The sequence below is a fragment of the Diceros bicornis genome, chromosome 26 (assembly GCF_020826845.1).
Source record: "Diceros bicornis minor isolate mBicDic1 chromosome 26, mDicBic1.mat.cur, whole genome shotgun sequence".
Classification (NCBI taxonomy): domain Eukaryota; kingdom Metazoa; phylum Chordata; class Mammalia; order Perissodactyla; family Rhinocerotidae; genus Diceros; species Diceros bicornis.
The window spans coordinates 1,178,440-1,197,612 of record NC_080765.1 but is presented as its reverse complement, the minus strand read 5'-3'; the positions used below and the strand labels follow the sequence as shown (position 1 = coordinate 1,197,612).

The window sequence follows — 19,173 nt, the reverse complement described above, 5'->3', positions numbered from 1 at the left end:
AATTACTAATTTAACCTTACTTCAGATGATCCATTGTAGAACTCAAACTGGATTTGCCAGGCCCCTCAGAATGGCTCATAACTGTGTGTTTGTACATTTATCTGGGAAGATATTATCCAAGGGTAATTGTTCTTCCCAAATGCTTTCTTTACCTCAAACAGCAATACTTCCAAAGTTTTAATGAATATGTGGCCAATTTGGTGAAAACCAAGTGACTTGTTTGTTTTTGCATGCCAATGAGATTAAGAAAATAAGTATTTTAACTATTGTTATTGATTACTAAAATCAGAAATTAAGAAAACAAACTTCTTTGTCCAAAGACATTTCTGCAAGTGAAATCGTCAGAAAAACTGACAGCTAGCCTCCCATTTTAACCACTCAACCATAAGAAATGTAATATGGTGGGCAAACATGTGAGTGTTGTCACCTGCACGAGTCCCCAACGCTGTGGCCCCATCACGGCCACAACTCAGAGGAAGGAGCCAGCAGAGGGGAGACAGCTGTGCCCTCAGCGTCCTTCCTTCCTAGGTCAGAACTCAGTCCCAGCTGCTCACTGTCTAGTCTTCTGGGGAAGCAGATAATTCTTCTGGGGACACGACACGACACATCAGGTGTTAAGGATGTCATTCTTCTTTTTTAAACAAATGTTAGATCGTGTAACGTGCTTCTCAGGACAGGAGGAGCCGCCTCAAGGGAAGGCAGATTTTCTCCAGGAGCTGATGGTCATCCAGGGAGAGCAGAGTCAAGGCCTGCAGAGTGCCAGCCAGCTCCCGCTCTCCCTCTCAGGTACACCATGGTCCCCGCACCCCCATCCCCCTCCCGGTGCCCCCCAGCGGCTCCCATTGTTCTTGGAGGCCGCGCATGCGCAGGACTGGCTCTCAGAGCGGCAGAGGGGCTGGGGAGCTGGAGAGCCCCGGGGCGTGTGCACTGGAGGCGGGGTCCCAGGTGCGCAGGTGGCTGCCTCGGAGGTTTGTGTAGGGGGATTGGCGGTTTCTGGATCCTTCCTCCATGATTTTCAGCACAGGGGAGCTCTCCTTTCTGCAGTGTGGAGGAGCGCTGGGCAGGAGGCGGCGCTGAGGTAGGCGGTGGGCGGCGGGCTGGGTGTGGAGATCGCCGCAGATGGCGGGAGCACGGTGGGGGGGGTCGGCGGATGGGGCCGGGGGCCGGGGCTGCTGGCGGGCTGCCCCAGGTGGGGGAGCCCAACTCTGTCCCTTGGAGGAGCAGAGGAGCGCCGCCTGGCTGGCGGGTCCCTCTGTCTTGGCGGGGCCCCACCCCGGCGGGGCCTCCTGCCCACCCAGCGGAGGTGCAGGGGGCGGCAGGGAGTCGCCAGCCCTCTGCTCGAGCCCTTGAGTTAGTGCTCCCCGGGGCCCGTCTAGGCCAGGTCTCGACATCCCGGGGTGAACACTTCCCTTCAGAAGATGGACTGTGGTCAGCGCTCCTCTGCCTGACTCCGCGCAGGCTATTGGGCTCCTCACTGCGTTCTTTAAACAAATAAATGTTCCTACTTCCTTGGGACCACCTTTATAGAAAAGCCTAGTCCCATTAATGGTTTCTGATAATTGACTCTATATTTGCAAGGGGAACTTTGAAGCCTGTGAATTGTTGTAAACTGCATTTAATGAAAGGAGCTTTAAACAGTCTTTGGTGCAAATTATGTAGCTTCCTAATAATAACTCACCTTCTGTTAACATAGACTGATGACTGATCAATTGATGATTGACATAATGTGTACGGAATTTTGGTTTCAGTGGAAAGGTTTTTCTTGGCAGTTGGTGCTAAAATTAAAATCGGATAAGGAGGAGGGTTTTAGAAGTAGTATGTAGTGTGTGTTTTGTCTCCATACTCATTTAGAATTGTAAGAATTTAGATTTGGAAAGCTCGTAGAGCAAGAATTTTCAAATTTTGATTTGATTGTGTCGGGGGAAGAGGTGGAATCTCCCTCTGCCCTTTTCTTTAAGGTTCTTAAGGCTGGCCAAATAATTAACAAGACAGGTTAGCAGGAGAAAATAATACCAAGTTTAATAACATGTATACATGGGAGAAAGCAGGGACACTGCTTTTCTCAACACAATAGCAGAAATTCTTGTCTTAAGTACCATGTTCAGCCAAAGACAAAGGAGGGTGTTGGGGATGGGGGGAGTCAGTTACAGGAGATTACCACTAAAGCACAGTCAACAAGAGTAAGGTTATTATGCAGATTTAAGGCCTCACGTTTCACATTGATAAGCCTCTAGAAATGAGGCCATTCCCCCCTCTTCCCAAAACAGAGAGGGAGATACCTTTACAAATGGAGATTTTCCTTATAAATGTAAATGATTGTCTGGCAACTTCTCGCAGGGCCATCCAGAGAAGGTGGCCAGAGAGACAGAACTTCGGATAAGATGGGCTTGTTGGTGCCTTTCCTATTGTAACATTTATCCTACATTATCTTTACAGCCATCATGATAGATCTGTTCCAGGAAGGAGTTACTATGTCAAATTCTTTAGTTAGTGGGGGAGGTCAAATGTCCCTAGAGAAAACAACCAAGGTAAAGAGATGGATTTCAGGGTGGCCAAATCTTAACCTCCCACAACTGAGAGGGTGAAAGGTTAAAAGGCCAAATACGGTAGGATTTCATTTATATGATATTCTAGAAAAGATAAACCATAGGGAAAGACAACAGATCGTTAGTTGCCATTAGTTTTAATATTTAGTTAATCATTTAGTTTAATAGTTTAATCATTAGTTTTAATGTTTCTGATAAAAAAATACATTTTATTGATAGCATCCTAATTATACTTTTGGATGATACCAGAATTTAACAACTTATGAAATTCTGCAGGAGGAACAAATGACATGTTGGTTATTGGTGTCTTGGAAGTGTAAGGATTGTTGGTAATGAATCTAAATAAGCATTGTTGGATTGTGAACTACTGATTTTTTTACTGGATTCTGTTGGACATGGCATATTACAAGTTTCAAAATGCTCTTTAAATTACTGTAGCAGGCTGAAGCTATTAAATTGTAATGTAAGATCTTTATAGATGAAACAGGCAAAAATACAGAAAGCCATTTATCTTTTTATCTTTGTTAAAAAATGAAGTAAATATTACCATATACATGAATGACTTCTGGCTAGACAGACCTGAACTTGACAAGACGGACTCACTAGTATGGTGAATTTGTTTTGGAATGTTAAAGTGGGAGAGGACATATGTTTTTCCTGAGGGTGACCCAAGTCAATATGGTAGGTTTTGCTGTTTATACGCTCTTCCTGAGTTACCATCTTGATTAAACAGCTTGTCATAGACGTACCAAGAAATTTGGGCCATTTTATGTATCAATATTTTTTTTAATAATTTATTTATTTTTTCCCCCAAAGCCCCAGTAGATAGTTGTATGTCATAGCTGCACATCCTTCTATTTGCTGTATGTGGGACACGGCCTCAGTATGGCCAGAGAAGCGGTGCGTCAGTGCGTGCCTGGGATCCGAACCCAGGCCGCCAGCAGCAGAGTGCGCACACTTAACCACTAAGCCACGGGGCCAGCCCTATGTATCAATCTTTTAAGATATGCTATTTCCCTGATAGTTTCTAATTTCAGGGTGTCTGGGAAAAACAGTTTCTGAACATAGGTACTTTGGAATATAATTTTTGATTGTTGACTTATTGAAGCATAGATTTGTGGAGTTGGAAATAATTTTAGTGGTTGTAGAGCCTAACCTCTTCATTTTCCAGTAAATGAAAAGTGAGGTTTCTCAAGTTAAGTCATCCATAGTCTGACTGCTACTTAGTGGCAGAGTTGGAACTATATGCTCAGATGCTTGTCTCCAGATTCCTAGTACAGTGCTGTCTGTGCTATGTACTATTAAGTAGACAAACCAGTGAGTTACCTTCCCAGATCATATATGTAGCCAGCAGGGTTGATTCTTTCCCATATGCATTTTTTGCTTTCTTTTTTAAATAACTACTAACCACAATTAATTCATTCCCATACCATGTTTAATAACTATACTTGTGTGTGTCTCCTCGAGCACACGTGGATTCCCTAGAATGGACGCCTGCCTGTGAGTGGATTGCTGGTCCAGAGGCTGATGTGCATCTGCAACTTGACGAGCTGCAGCCAAATCATCCTCTGAAGTTTTAACAATTTCCATTCTCGCCAACAGTGTCTGAGTCATCCTTGCCCTGGGAATTGTCAGATCGGCATTGTCAGATTTTTAAAGTTTTGCCAATCTGATGACTGAGAAATGATGTATTTGTTTTCCTCTTTGTACAACTGTTTTGACAAATGCATAGAGCTGTGCCACTACAACCTTCAATATACAGAACAGTTCCAGCACCCAGAACTCCCTTCAGCTGCTCTTTTGTAGTCAACTCTTCCCCTACCCTTAACCCCTGGCAACTAATGATTTGTTGTCTTTCCCTATGGTTTGTCTTTTCTAGAATATCATATAAATGGAATCCTACAGTATTTGGCCTTTTGAGTCTGGATTCTTTCATGTAGCAAAATACATTCAGTTTAGTGTTCATCCATGTTGTTGCCTGTAGCAGCAGTTCCTTCTGTTTTATTGCTGAATGTAGTATCTATTGTATGAATGTACCACAGTTTATCCATCCACCAGTTGAAGGACATTTGAGTTATTTTCAGTTTTGTCTTTTTTGACTATGAATAAAGCTGCTATAAATCTTTGCAAACAAGTTTTTGTGTGAACATTAGTCTTCTTCTCTTAGGTAAGCACCTAGAAGTGGAATTGCTGGGTCACATGGTGTGTGTATGTTTAACTTTATTTTAAAAACTGTTTGTGGTAGCAAAGTCATGGCCCAGAAAGATGTCCTAATCCCTGGAACCTGGGAATACATTAGTTTACTTGGCAAAGGTGAATTAAGTTTGCAGATGGAATTAAGGTTGCTAATCAACTGACTTTAAAATAGGGAGATGATCCTGGATTATCCAGGTGGGCCCAGTGCATCACAAAGGCCCTTAAAAGGGAAAGAACAGCAGGCGAGTAGAAAAAAGATGCAACAAGGGAAGCAGGGCCAGAGAGATGCCGAGTTCTTGCTCTTGAGGGTGGAGGAGGGGGGCCATAGGCTAAGGAATGTGGTTGTCTCTAGAAGCTTGAAAAGGCTAGGAAATGGATTAACCTTTAGAGTCCCCCCAAAAGAACCTAGCTCTGCCAACACCTTGATTTTAGCCCAAGGAGACCCGTGTCAGACTGTTAACCTACAGAACTGTAAAACAAATCTGAGCTGTTTTAAGCCATGAAATTTGTGCTAATTTGTTACAGCAGCATAACAAACTCCACTTGAAAGCTGTTTTCCAAAGAGGCTGAACCACTTTGTGTTCCTACCAGCAATGCAGGAGTGTTCCAGTTACTTTCCATCCTCATTAACACTTGGTATGGTCAACATCTTTAATTTTAGACATTCTAATATGTACATAGCAGTATCTCAATGTGGTTTTCATGTGCATTTTTCTCATGATTAATGACTTTGAGCATCTTTTCATGAGCTTATTTGCCATCTGTTTATCTTCTTTGGTGAAGTGTCCAATTCTGTGCCCATTTTAAACTTGGATTTTTTTATTGCTGAGTTTTGACAGTTCTTTATAGTCCTGTCAGATATGTGATTTGCAAAGGTCTTCTCCCAGTCTGTGGCTTGCCTTCTCCATCCTCTCACCAGTGTCTTTGGAAGGTCTGTGTAACGTAACTCGAGAGGCTCCACGTGACCTTGTCTTCCTTCGTTGGGAAACAGTGAGGTTGGAGCACCTGAGTCCAATCAGATGTTGATCAGACTTGGGGCTGGGTCTCACTTTTAGTAAACCCAGCCCTTCCGCTTTCCCCTGTTCCTGTTTGCTATGCTCCCCTCCCCCGCACAGGCGTCTGGCTCTAAGTCTGGTAGATCTCTGTCTCCTCGGGTTTGGGAGCCCACAGAAAATTCAGCTACGCCCTTCAGACATTTCAGTACAGCTCTGCAGCCTCCTACCTTACATCGCTTCACAATATGGTAAATTCCCTGAAGGTCAGACTAGCAGTATGTTGGACTTAGGCCACTTCCACCACTTCTGGAGGTTTCACTTTGCTTTATGGAAGCTTTGGCCTAGTTCCCCGGATTCCTGTGTGGCACCAAAACTTAGCACAGGTGCTGTGAGGAAGAGCAGTTGTGTGTCTGAAAGCCCTCAGGTTTCCTCTGCCACACCAGTCCTGCAGAATCACTACAAGTTTGCCTAGTTTCTCTTTTCTCTAGCCGAGGCTCAGACTGAGCAAGCCAGATCCTCAACAGGCACCCAGAATCAGAAAATGCTTCTGGGGGAAAGAAAGGTAAAAATTCTTGCTCACATAAAAGAGTTTTTCTTCTTTCTGGAATTTTAGTTGGTTGGTTCTGAAGTTCTCTGATGCTCTAAAAATATATCTATAATTTATCTGGCTTTGTCCGGTTTTGCAGCAAGAGTGCTTTCCTGTCCTCGTCTACTCTAAAACAGAAGTTCCCTTGTCATTAGTTTTTAACTCCATCAGTTATACATTGTCAATATTATTATTGTTTGGTAAAGTGATGCTTTCAATGATTTATTCAGATGTTTACCCTTTTTTATCCTCACAATCCATTTTTACATCTTAGCATTTCTTCTATCAATTTTTTGTTAAAGTACATTCATTTTACTTTTTAATTTTTTTCCTTGAGTAATATTAGCTCTGGGCTAACCTCTGTGCCAGTCTTCCTCTATTTTGTATGTGGGTCACCACCATGGCATGGCTGATGTGTGGTGTAGGTCCACTCTTAGGATCTGAACCCATGAACCCACGCCTTGGAAGCAGAGCGTGCTGAACTTAAACATCTACACTGGGTAGCTGGCCCCCTTAAAGTACATTCTTTAGAAGTTCCTTAATGAGCATTTATTGGTGGTAATACTCTTAGTAAATGTTTGCATAAAAACATCTGTAATTCACCCCAGTTCTTGAGATATGATTTGATTGGGTATACACTGAAAGTCATTTTCTCTCTGTATCTTTAAGATTTAATCCAACTCTCTCTTGCCTTCCATTGTTAAGAAATGTATCATAGGTCTAAATGTAAGTCTCTGTAAGTGTTCTGTCCCTCTGTGGGGCTTTGAATATCTTCTTTTGTATTTGGTGTTCTTTGGTTTCCCTGGATGGATCTAACTCTAGATTTATTTTTTTTAATTATGCTTGAGATGTGTTCACCTGCCTGAATCTAGAATAGAAGTCTTTTATTAATTCTGGAAATTTCTTTTTTTTTTTTTGTGAGGAAGATTAGCCTTGAGCTAACATCCATGCTAATCCTCCTCTTTTTGCTGAGGAAGACTGGCTCTGAGCTAACACCTATTGCCAATCCTCCTCCTTTTTTTTTTCCCCCAAAGCCCCAGCAGATAGTTGTATGTCATAGTTGCACATCCTTTTAGTTGCTGTATGTGGGACGCCGCCTCAGCATGGCCGGAGAAGCAGTGCATTGGTGCGCACCTGAGATCCGAACCCGGGCCATCAGCAGTGGAGTGCGCGCACCTAACTGCTAAGCCCCGGAACTGGCCCTGGAAATTTCTATTATGTCTGAATATTCCTTTAAATCATATATATATTTATATTACTTGTGAATAGCTTCTGTTGGACTATGAATGTCCTTTTTGTTGTGTCTTAGAGGAGGAGAGTTCAATAGGGGAAGCTCACTCTGCCATGATGTTGATGTCACTCTCTTCTATATATTTATATTATTTAATTCAAATATATGTACACATACTTATGTTATTTATACACATTCAATATATATTCATTATATATATTATTTAATTCAATATATTATATTATTCAATATAATGATTTATATTATCCAAAAAATGTACATATCTTATTTCTATATATGATCCTGTACTTGACCAAACTCAAGCCAGGCTCCATTGAGCCCTCTTCTTGACTAGGCCTCAATCTTATCCTATAATAACTACAGCCTCTCAGCACAAATGGTTTCACACCTCCACACGCATTATAAGACTTAAACACTGACACAGTTTCTAACAGCTCAAATCCACATCCCTAGGATGACCCCTGCCCCCTTAAAGAGTGTTGGCCTGAGAAAGCTCAAAGCAGCCAAAAGAACTGACTGTTTGTTCTGGCCAACACTCAATCATTTGCCTCTGACATCCCTTTCTTAGAGCATTTACCCAAAAGTGCTTACAACTGTGAATATTTCCTCTGTCCTTTTGAGTTTTATATATATATATATATTATATACATATATATAAATATATATTTAGAGACACTTATATATATAAGTGTCTCTAATAACCAAGGAATGCATTTCTCAAGGTCCTGAGAGCCATTCATTGAGATGAGGATAGGGTGTCTGTCTCCCAGACTCTGTGAGAGGAGAAAAGTGAAACTTTGATCATTTCCAACCAGCAGACACAACTGGCCAGATTACACTGCACTGACCAACACTCTGTAACTTTTCCCTCCCTGACTCTACTGAGCCCCTGCTCACCCCTCTGCCTGCTCCCTCATTCTCCCTTTCAAATGCCCAGTCACCTCTGTACAAATCAAATTTGAGTTCAGTTCACCCTGTTCCCTCTTCCCTATTGCAGTGGTATATTACTGATTAAAATCTGTCCTGACCACTTTCACTAGAGCCTGGTTTTGCATATATTCTACATTTAACACACATATAGATAATCTCAGGCATATGCATATATATTCAACATAACCATGGGTCCTCCAGGACCAGTTCAACTGACCCCATCTTATCAACAGAGTAGTTAAGAGTTTTCTTTCAGGAACTGAGACCCCTAGTCCAGTTCAGGCCAGTTGACACCACCAACCCATCAACTACACCTGCGCAAATGCTCGATAAATGATATTTTTGACATCAAGCAGCTAAAAGCTCCATCCTCAGATCATCGTAACACTGCCAATTTCTGAACACACATCCGATGAAGAGCCACAAAGCTTGACTTTGCTTGTGAAGATCATCAATTACCTCACTTCTCCTTGCTTTCAATCATCTACTTCCAAATGTCAGACTGCCCTGCCCTTCATCCCATAAATTGTGCCCCAAGCCCTGGATCGGGGAGACAGATCTGAGACAGACACATGGCCCCTGTCTCCTTGCAGATAAATCTCACAAAAATAAAGCTACAATTCTTTTCCCAAAAGCTGATGCCAAAATAACTGGCTTTTTTAATGTGCATTGGGCAAGAGAACCCCAATATTGTGCAGTAACATCAATACATATATATATATACACTTAATGGATGTTTTATCTTCTTTTTTTTTTTTCTTTGATGATGAGGATTCACCCTGAGCTAACATCTGTGCCACTCTTCCTCTATTTTGTATGTGGGCCACAGCCTGGCCACTGATGAGTGGTGTAGGTCCATGCCCAGGAACGGAGCCTGGGCTGCTGAAGTAGAGTTCTCTGAACTTAACCACTAGGCCATGGGACCGGCCCATGTCTAATTGTTTTGACGATGTTACTAGATATGCAATTGAAGTTTCACTATGATCTCTGGATTTCCTTGCTTCTCCTTTAGTCCTTCACTTCAGTGTATGTGTTTCTTGCTCCATTTTTCATGCTAGAGGATTTTCTCAAATATCAAGTGGTCCTTGGCTACCTGTTCATATTTCTGTGATGGGAAGAAAACAGCTGAGTAGGATCTCTGTGGGCCTGATGGGACCTGTGAATGTCTGGACTCAATGTTTCTTCAGGGGTGTTGAGTGTTGAACTAGTAACAGGCAAACAGTGTTGGTGCCCATGCTGATCTGTAACAACATACTTATTCCACACATTCCCACAATGACAGACATCCTCTGAACACATGGAAATGCTGACAACACACCCACACCCACATACACACTATTTGTAAATGACCATCAGCATTCAGTCTGTAAACTACATCTGATAATGCACACTGATACTCAGAACATACACACAAACTCACACACTTACAGACCACTCACTGTCTCAGAGCCCACGGTGACTTGAACTCTCTAAACACACACAGACATCAACAAAACACACCTTCACATAGATGCCATAATAGCTGTGCACCCTGTGACCATACAGAATTGCTGAACACACACACCTCCACACAACAAGGAGCACGGCCGTGCATGTGTGGTCTTGATCAGGAAGTTTTTCACACCTCAGCATCAACATGGACACCCCGGGGCAAGAGGGAGAGGCAGAGGGCACAGGGACAAAATGTGAGGAGCAGTCAGGAGGCACTTGCATAAAACAAATATGATACCTACAAAGCTGGTTGCTAAATGACATACGACTCAAGGATAGGAAGACCCAAGAGGATCTGAAATGGTACAAAAGAGGTGACTGATACAAACCCATCACAAGATATTTAAATGTAAGGAACAGTGATATTTTAAAAGGCACTGAGGATAGTCCATCAAAGCTTAGATATAATTTCAAACAATGAATGACATGGAATTCTGGCCAAAGAACAGCCATTATTGCTGTTAAAATTCCTATTTAAATGTTCTTATAAAATTATAGAAATACTCATTGAAAAATGACAAATGCTCATTGGTTTAAAACATTTCAGGGTAAAATTAATGCAGCTTCCACTTTTATTGAGTAGCTTTCCTGGGGCAGCTAGAAAAGCTGTACAATGCACACAGAACAGCTGTTTGAGGGGTCTTAGAACATCCCGTGCAGACAGGACTTGGGGGTCTACAATCTCTGAGATGAGGGAAGCAGAAGATTGTGAGCACCAGCTCCACGTGGCTTCTCCCCTAAGGCATTTGCTATTTCAACAGTGAGAGAAGAGAGTCTGAGCAGAAAGAGGAGGAAAAATGAACTGAAATTTCATTTCAGCCAAGTCCAGTAACTTCTGCTTCCAGTCAGTTGTGGTAAAGGCAGAGCAACAATTAAACGTTGATTTAATAAATACTGTAAGATTGAAAACACCAAAGGGATGTGGAAGCAAACAGGACTAGATGAAATAAAATTTCAAAAAGGAAAGAGCCTTTTTAGGTGAGATAGCCACACATGCCCTCACCCAGGGGAATTTGCTTAATCTGGACTCTGATAATCAGACCTGTCTTACCAGAAAACAATTGTAAATACAATCTGTCATAATTGGTCTATGTTAGCTTTTTAATATCACAAGCTTTGTTTGGCTGTTAATTTTTATTGCCTCCACTAGAAGACTCTGTAAAGGGAAAGACATTGTATCATTTGCCACATGATCTCCAGAACATTCTTCAGTTGGGGCTGTATGACTTCTATAAATATGTGTTAATTGTTGGTTTCATGAATGCTATGGACTGAATGTCTACGTAATCCAATTTCATAAGTTAAAATCCTAATCCCCGAAGTGATTGTATTTGGAAGTGGGGCCTTTGGGAGTTAATTAGCTTAGATGAGGCCATGAGTGTGAAGCCCCCATGATGGGATTAGTGCCCTTATAGGGAGATGGAGGGCCAGAGCTCTCTCTGCTAGATGAGGGTAGAGCAAGAAGCTGTCCTTCTGCAAACCAGGAAGAGAGCTCTCACCAAAAACAAATCAGCTTGAACCTAGATCTTGAACATCCCAGTCTTCAGAACTGTGAGGAATGCACTTCTGTTGTTAAAAGTGCCCAGTCTACAGATGGCCCGGCGGTGCAGTGGCTAAGTGTGGGTGCTCCGCTATGGTGGCCCAAGGGTTTGCAGGTTCAGATCCTGGGCACACACCGATGCACAGCTTGTCAAGCCATGCTCTGTCTGCATCCCATAAAAAAGTAGAGGAAGATGGGCACAGATGTTAGCCCAGGGCCAATCTTCCTCAGCAAAAAAGAGGAGGATTGGCATCAGATGTTAGCTCAGGGCTGATCTTCCTCACACACACAAAAGGAACCCCAAAAGTGCCTGGTCTAGGGGCCTGCCCCACAGCCTACTGGTTAAGTTCAGTGAGCTCCTCTTGGTAGCATGGGTTCAGTTCCTGGACACAGACCTATACCACTCATCAGCAGCCATGCTGTGGGGGTGACCAACATACAAAATAGAGGAAGACTGGCATGGATATTAGCTCATGGTGAATCTTCCTCAGCAAAAAAAATAAAGTACCCAGTCTATGGTATTTTTGTTATGACATCCCATACAGACTAGGACACTGAGTGTGTGAATAAGTTCGTTTAGATTGACGATCCTTCTTCTACATGACACATTATTGCCAATGATCCCTAAATTGGTGTGAGTCAAATTCCCCTTAAGGATCATAAAGACTTTAGGGCCCTTCTCCCTAGTTGTGCACATATTGCTACATATGAAAACATGTTGCATCATGTGTTTTATCGACACCTTAGTCTTACACCTCATCCCATTGGCCTTCAGCGAACTTCAGTGTTACAGCCAGTGCTTTGGGCAATAAAAGAAAGTCCCTGGACTGAAGAGGGGTCGGTATCCATCGTGCAGCTCCTGTCCTCTGCCCAGCCAGCTCCAGCACAGGGTCAATTTACAAGATGGGCTTTCCTCCAGGCAGCTCTGTGTTTCTCCCAGCCTGTTCTCATTTAGGATGATCTCACCAGGAGCAATGAGTGTAAATTTGGAGGGAAGAGCTACAGAAGGCATCTGCCAGGGGAAATTCTTTGTGGTTACATGGTCTAGAATATAGACACCTGGCTGCTCTAAGGTGTCTTGAAAATGGAAACCTTCTCACGTCTGTAATATCCTTCCATGTCTTCTTTCCCCTCCATCTCTCTGTTCTTTGTGGAAAAATTCCCTTGGCAACGACAATAAAAAAATGAAAGTAGGGAATGGCCCATTTCCAGTCTCAGAATTCTGTGAAATTTTACTGCCTATCCCCAGTCTCCCAGGACTGACACCTTTTTTACTCTTTTAAGATTAGATTACATTTTAATCTCCTTTAATCAAAGTTTTCTCTCATCCTGGTTATGTATATACATGTTCTAATACATAATATTGAAAACATTATTTTTGGCCCTACAATTTCCAGATTCATTCATAGTTGTTTTCTGATGGATGCATGACTTTGTAATTATGTTCATAACTCCATTAACTATAGAAATTGACTAAATGATGAGTAGTAATGTACTAATACAGGAAAATGGCCCATTTTTATTCAACATAAAGTTTCATGTTTTCATCAAGACAAATACACGAATACTTAATTGTTCAGCAAAAACTCTTCCTGTGTACATGTAAGCAATTATAAATCTATTGAAGTTGGTTTACCTTGTCGATTATTCCTTATTTCTGAGTTGTGCATTCAGCATTTCCATGAACACTTTAGAGTCCTGCATCTTTATCCTACCATTTTAAATACTAGGTCATCGACAAAAGTCCACATGACTTGTTCAGTTGTGTGCTAGTGGGTCCTTTGTAGGGTGTCTTCCCAGGTATGTTTTCACAGGGTCATCGACAAAAGTCCACATTACTTGTTCTGTTGTGTGCTAATGGGTCCTTTGTAGGCTGTCTTCCTGGGTACGTTTTCCAGTGTGAACTCCAGCTGATGGCCTTGTGACACTGATGTAAATACTGTTGTCTCCACAGATCATGGGGCCAATGATGTGTGGTCCTTTACGAAGTCATATATAACCTAATACTTTTCATTCAATTAGTGTAAGGCATGCTATGGAAAGTAGATTGGGGACAATTAATAAAAGATGATTGATTATGAACATGCTGTTAGGGAGAAAAATTGAACCTCTGGCTATACAGGTTTACGTTTCATTCAATTAATCAGCCAGCCTAACAAACCCCGTTCATAGGCAGGGCTATATACATATATATATTAGATTAAGATTATATCATCTATTAGTTTGAATGTGCTTTTGTAAAGTACGCCTTGTTTCTCTTGCCCTTTCTTACTGGGAGAAATATGGAATAGATAGAAACTGCCTGGATTACTCTGGTCTGAACTCAGATCACATAGGACTTGAATCATTCAACAAATGAGCCATTAATAGTGGCTACACCACTGGGATTTCCTGATCCAACATCGCAGTCATACACCCTATTGTGGATATGGACTCTAGAATAGGATTGTGCTGTTATCCCGAGGCTAACTTGTTCTGTTGATCAATATTTTGGATCAATAAGTGATGAAATATTTTGACTAGTTGGTCTAATCACTCAGAGGTTATTTTCTTCTCTGAGGTCACCCTAACCAAAATTGTTAGTCCATTTAAGATTTGTTATCCCTTGATTTGGCTTACTTTTTTTTTTTTTTGAATTAATTGAAGCTCCACAGGGTCTTCTTGTCTTATTTTGTCATTCCTGCCTCTTCAGGGAAAGGTCACTTTCACTGATTAAAAGTAAAAGAGAGTAAAACCCTCGAGTGGCTGTTATTACAAGTCCTCATTTAGACAACAAATGATGATGCTGCCTTTGCAGGGTCCAGTCACTGCGGCCTTTACACCGTGTCACTGGGCAAGCAGTGCCTGTAACACCAGAAATGCCAGAGGAGATGCTTTTGGTAAACAGGTGGGGGCTGTGTTTGCAGAGTTTACTTTTTTAAATCTTTCCTTGAATGCCTACCTGTGTTGGGTTAACAATTAATGTAATAAATAATTATTGGGTTGAGTTTATTTTATTGTTAACTTTTGGTGATTATCTGTTATAAGATTATGCAAGGAGAAATAATTCTTGTTGCTTATAGTAACAGTACTACTTCTATGAATTAATAGATTAATGCAGTATTAGATTAGGAGTTAGTTTCTGTGATTGAAATTAAGATAAGTATATTGTTGAACCTGAAGGCTTTCTTAACTGGTGGCTGAATTTAGGCCAACTAGGGTATTGTTTGTACTCCCTCTCTAAGGAAGGTTGTATCCTGTATCTAAAAGGCTGTACCTCTTTAGGGCTGGGTCTGGAGGAGGGTGGAGTCTGGACAAGTGTGGGGCTGGCTCTGACCCAGAGGGATGAGCAAGAGACACAGGGCACCTGCTGCCACACACAGCCGCAGCAGACATCACCCATCAGTCACGACATGCTGGGCTGCAGAGCCCAGAGAGCCCCCCAGTCCTCAACAATGTGCACTCGGAAGCCACTCCCGGGCAGAGCAGGGGACTGTGATGAACACATTTGCCATCCCAGCTCCCCTAAGACATGCTCCAGGCCTCCTTTCCCCACTTACTCCGCCAGCTCCTCACTGTCCTCGGGACTCAGGCTTTCAAGGCCCGCCAGCAGGCTGCTCCAGCACTTCTCCTTCCTTACCACCGCCTCCCCTCTCTGCTCCCACTCTAGTTCTAGGGCAAGTTACCTGTGGCTCCTGAGTGCTGCTCCTTGGCCTGGAAGGAGCCGCATCCTTCACCCTTCCACCCTGTGCACTCCTACTTACCCTTCAAGACTCGACTCCAGTGATGCCTCCTCTGGAAGCCCTCCCTGACGCTCCATCTCCCCAGGCCTGCTCTGCCTCCTGCCCACATCCATCACTGCCAGGAACCTTGCTGGGCCCCCTTGTCTGGTCTTCAAGTCCAAGCCCCTCAGGAGGGGAGGAAATGCTTGGGCTCAGGGCAATGGAGCAGATTCCTGGACTGTGGTGACACTGCCCACCTCAGGAGAGGTCATTCTTTGGGGCACTTCCAACTTGGACCCAATGCAGCTCAGCTGGAGCCAGGACACAGGGAGGCTGGCTCTGGGCCCAGCAGGTCACAGGGTCAGCCTAGGGAAAAGGCACAGGGGCCACACAGAGGGGCTCAGGACAGAACTCCAAGTCAACAATACCCTTGCTAAGGGCAGCAGGGGCCAAAGGCAGCTGCGCAGGGCGCACGAGGGTCTGGCGAGCTTTTCATCTGCTCAGAGAGTCCCAGGGCTGGATAGAAGGAACTCAGGAGGCCCATCTGAGGTGGAGGTCACCTCGGGGGCACGCAAGCAGAAGCTGAGGGTCCCACAGCAAGTGGAATCTGAAGAGCTGACTCTCAAAGTCCTAGTGGCTCTAACGTCTTCGAGTTGGAAGTCAGTCCCCTCAGTCACAGCCTCTAGCTGCCCCCTCACAGGGTTGTGCCTCTCAAACACAGCTCCCAAGGAGAGTGGAGGCTGAGGGTGAAGGCAACCTCCTACCCGTGAGAACTGCTATGATCACGGCCTCCCGCAAGGGGCAAAGGATGATGAGCAAGGGACAGAGGGACTGACCCACACGACTTCCCCTCGGATGCTGAACATGCTTGTGATTCACGGGGCCAATCAGTATCTGTCTTCATCCTCCACTCCTCTCTCCCCAAAAGGACATGTCAGTGTTTACTGTGACATCCACAGACACATCAAGGGCATCTGGGAAGAATCATGTGTACATCTGGAGAGAAGGGAACTGTGAAAACCAGTAATATCTGCATCCATGTGTGCAGATACCGACATCTACATACAGCTGTCACATTCCTCCAGCAGCCCTGGAATACTCCGCAATCATGTTGGCAGGTTTTTGGCACAAGGTAGCCAAACCAACTGGTGGTGTCCCCGAATGCCACCACTGCTGGGGCCTACCTTGAGGTTGGGGGGAGGCAGGGTGCCATGCCCTGTCTCACAAAAGTCTGGCTGGTGTCCAGGTGGGTCTCATAGCCTTTGATGATCATGCACTCCATGGCTATGTTTTCCTGGATGATCTCTGTCTCGTTTACTTCATTGTGCATTATCCTGTGGGGACAGAAAATAAGTCAGAGACAGGCTGCCCCCACCTCTCAGGGAGAAGGGAATGCCGGGCCTCTGGCCAGACCTAGGAAGAAGGCCTGGCACCCAAGATGCTCAGGTGGAGACTGTGGTCACGGAGGGGGAAAGAGCATGCATATTGAATACCTGCTGTGCTGGGCACTCTATGGGCATGAGCTCACATCATCCTTCTGACAGCCCAAGGAGACAGGTGTTCTTATTTCAGAGAGAAGGAAATGGAGATTAATAGCTAGAAAGCAGGTCTGATCTGAAAGTGTGAACCACGTGGAAAAGAGACGGCAAAACTGAGAGGAGGACGGGAGTACAGGAAACAACATTTCTTCATTACTCTGTGCCCCACACCACTACTGGTCTTATCTCCATCCATCGAACTCCACCCACCCATCCTGCCTCAGGGCCTTTGCACTTACTCTTTCCACCCCTCCTCCAATGCACTTTATACAGTTGCTTCCTTAATGTTCGGCCCTGGAATGGCTTAGTTTTTGAGCACCTGGCAATCGCACTGGCTCATGGAAAGACTGACTCCCGTAGGCTCCAGCACTTCTGGGGGGAAGTAGAACACACCTTGCCCCTTAGTCTGAGAATAAGGACAACTCTCCTATTTGTCCTGTTCTGACTGCTGCAACACTCCTCCTCCAGCAGGTGGCGCCATTTAACTGCTTTTTAAAAATAGCATTGGTGGGAAAAGAGGCCTGTGAGTTGCCAACTTTGCTCAGAGCCTTGGTGGGTTTTCAGGAATCTTAGGATGTTAGTAATTTTGTGGGGAGGAGCGTCTGGAAAAAGTACCCCACCTACTCCAAGAAAAGCACAAAACCTCTTATTTGTCTGCTGATGCCTCAAATTCTACAAGCACGACCAGATCACCAAGAGGGCTGGTTAATGTGTGTGGTAGTAGACACTGTCCAATTTAACCCTCCCAGCAATGAGAGATGACACTGGTTGAGCTGGATCCGTGATTAATGAACTCAGCGTGATGAGCAATTACTGGGCCCCTCTGACTCTCAGTTTGCTCACCTGTAGAAGGTCAGAGTGAGGATGGAAGAGGACGCTGATGGTGCTCAGGGCAAGCTACCCCAGGAAGCACCACTCTGGTATGTGGATTATTTCGAGCTGAAGACAATAAGGACTCAGGGAACTCAGGAAGAATATTTGAGTTTCCCCTCCCAAACTGCCTAAAGAATTTAAAACAAAAGATCTGTTTCAGGAAGGAGTTATTATCATGACTGCTATAAAGATAATGTAGGACAGAGGTTACAATAGAAAAGGCACCAACAAGCCCATCTTATCGGAAGTTCTGTCTCTCTGGCCACATTCTCTGGATGGCCCTGTGAGGAGTTGCCAGACAATCATTTACAAGGGAAGTTTCCATTTGTAAAGGTATCTCCCTCTCTGTATTGGGAAGAGGGGGGATGACCTCATTTCTAGAAACTTATCAATGTGGAAGGTGAGGCCTTAAAACTGCATAATAAACCTTACTCTTGTTTACAGTGCTTTAGTGATAATCTCCTGTAACTGACACCCCCACCCCCAACATCCTCCTTTGTCATTGGCTGAACATGGTATTTAAGATGAGAATTTCTGCTATTGTGGAGAAACGCAGTGTCCCTGCTTTCTCCCATGTATACATGTTATTAAACTTGGTATTATTTTCTCCTGCTAACCTGTCTTGTTAATTATTTGGCCAGCCTTAAGAACCTTAAGGAAAAGGGCAGAGGGAGATTCTCTCTTCCCCCGACAACGCATTTCACGTGCTGAGCTCAGGCCCAGCCCACACGGCAGGTGCTTGAATAAAGGGCAGTGATCACTGTTGCTATTATCACTGGTTTCAAAGTTGTTATTATAAAACTATTATCATCCGTTGTTTTCTGGTTATCAGATTGGGTCATGGAGATGGGGTATCTTCCTTAGGAGCCTCAGTCCGTCACTCCCAGCAATGCTCTCAGCAACCCAGGCCCTAGCCCTCTTCTAGGGAGGCACCTTTCAAAGATATGCTAGTTCCCTGGAGATGGACTCATATTTGGAGGTGAGCAAAAGTAAGCAGAACCATTTCTTTTGAAGAGGGTGGGGATTTTGCTGAGGAGGGCTGTATTTGCTACAAACAAGGGGGCGATCCCAGAGTAGCAACACTAGTTTCACTGTTAGACAAGTGCCAGCTGCAGCTGCTCAGGACTCCTGCCAGCCCCGGCTGGGTTTTGTGCTGAGAACCACACCGTCCACGCAGCTGGGGAGGAGTTCCCAGGGCCGCAGGCTCCCGGGGGAACTGGAACTGATGACCTGGGTTACAGTGAGCCCAAGAGATGAGGTTCAGGAGAAAAAGCGGGACAAAGGCCAGAGGTAGGAGAGAGCCAGCCCCAGGGGAGGAGTGTTTCTGAGCACAGCCAGGGAGGGTTTCTTATCTGATGGCTTCCTGCCGGGCTGGGAGCTTGCCTCAGTCCCCAGAGGGAGAGAGGAGGATGAAAGGGCTGCTGTCAGGCTGATAGGAAAACACTCTTCTGTGCCAGTAGGGCTGTGTTCAGGCCAGGTACAGGTGATCAGGTGGGACAAAGGACGAGTAGGCTGTGGGAAAGGG

At 44.2% G+C, this 19,173-nt stretch overlaps 1 long non-coding RNA gene across 1 annotated transcript in view; it reads left to right on the top strand.

Moving 5' to 3' along the window:
* The first annotated feature begins 942 nt into the window (after window positions 1–942).
* The window catches only part of LOC131422062 (uncharacterized), a 32,790-nt gene continuing 14,559 nt past the window's right edge, over window positions 943–19,173 (top strand). The window contains exon 1 of the long non-coding RNA XR_009224019.1: window positions 943–1,078. This is a non-coding gene — a long non-coding RNA (uncharacterized LOC131422062). The remainder of the gene's footprint in view (window positions 1,079–19,173) is intronic.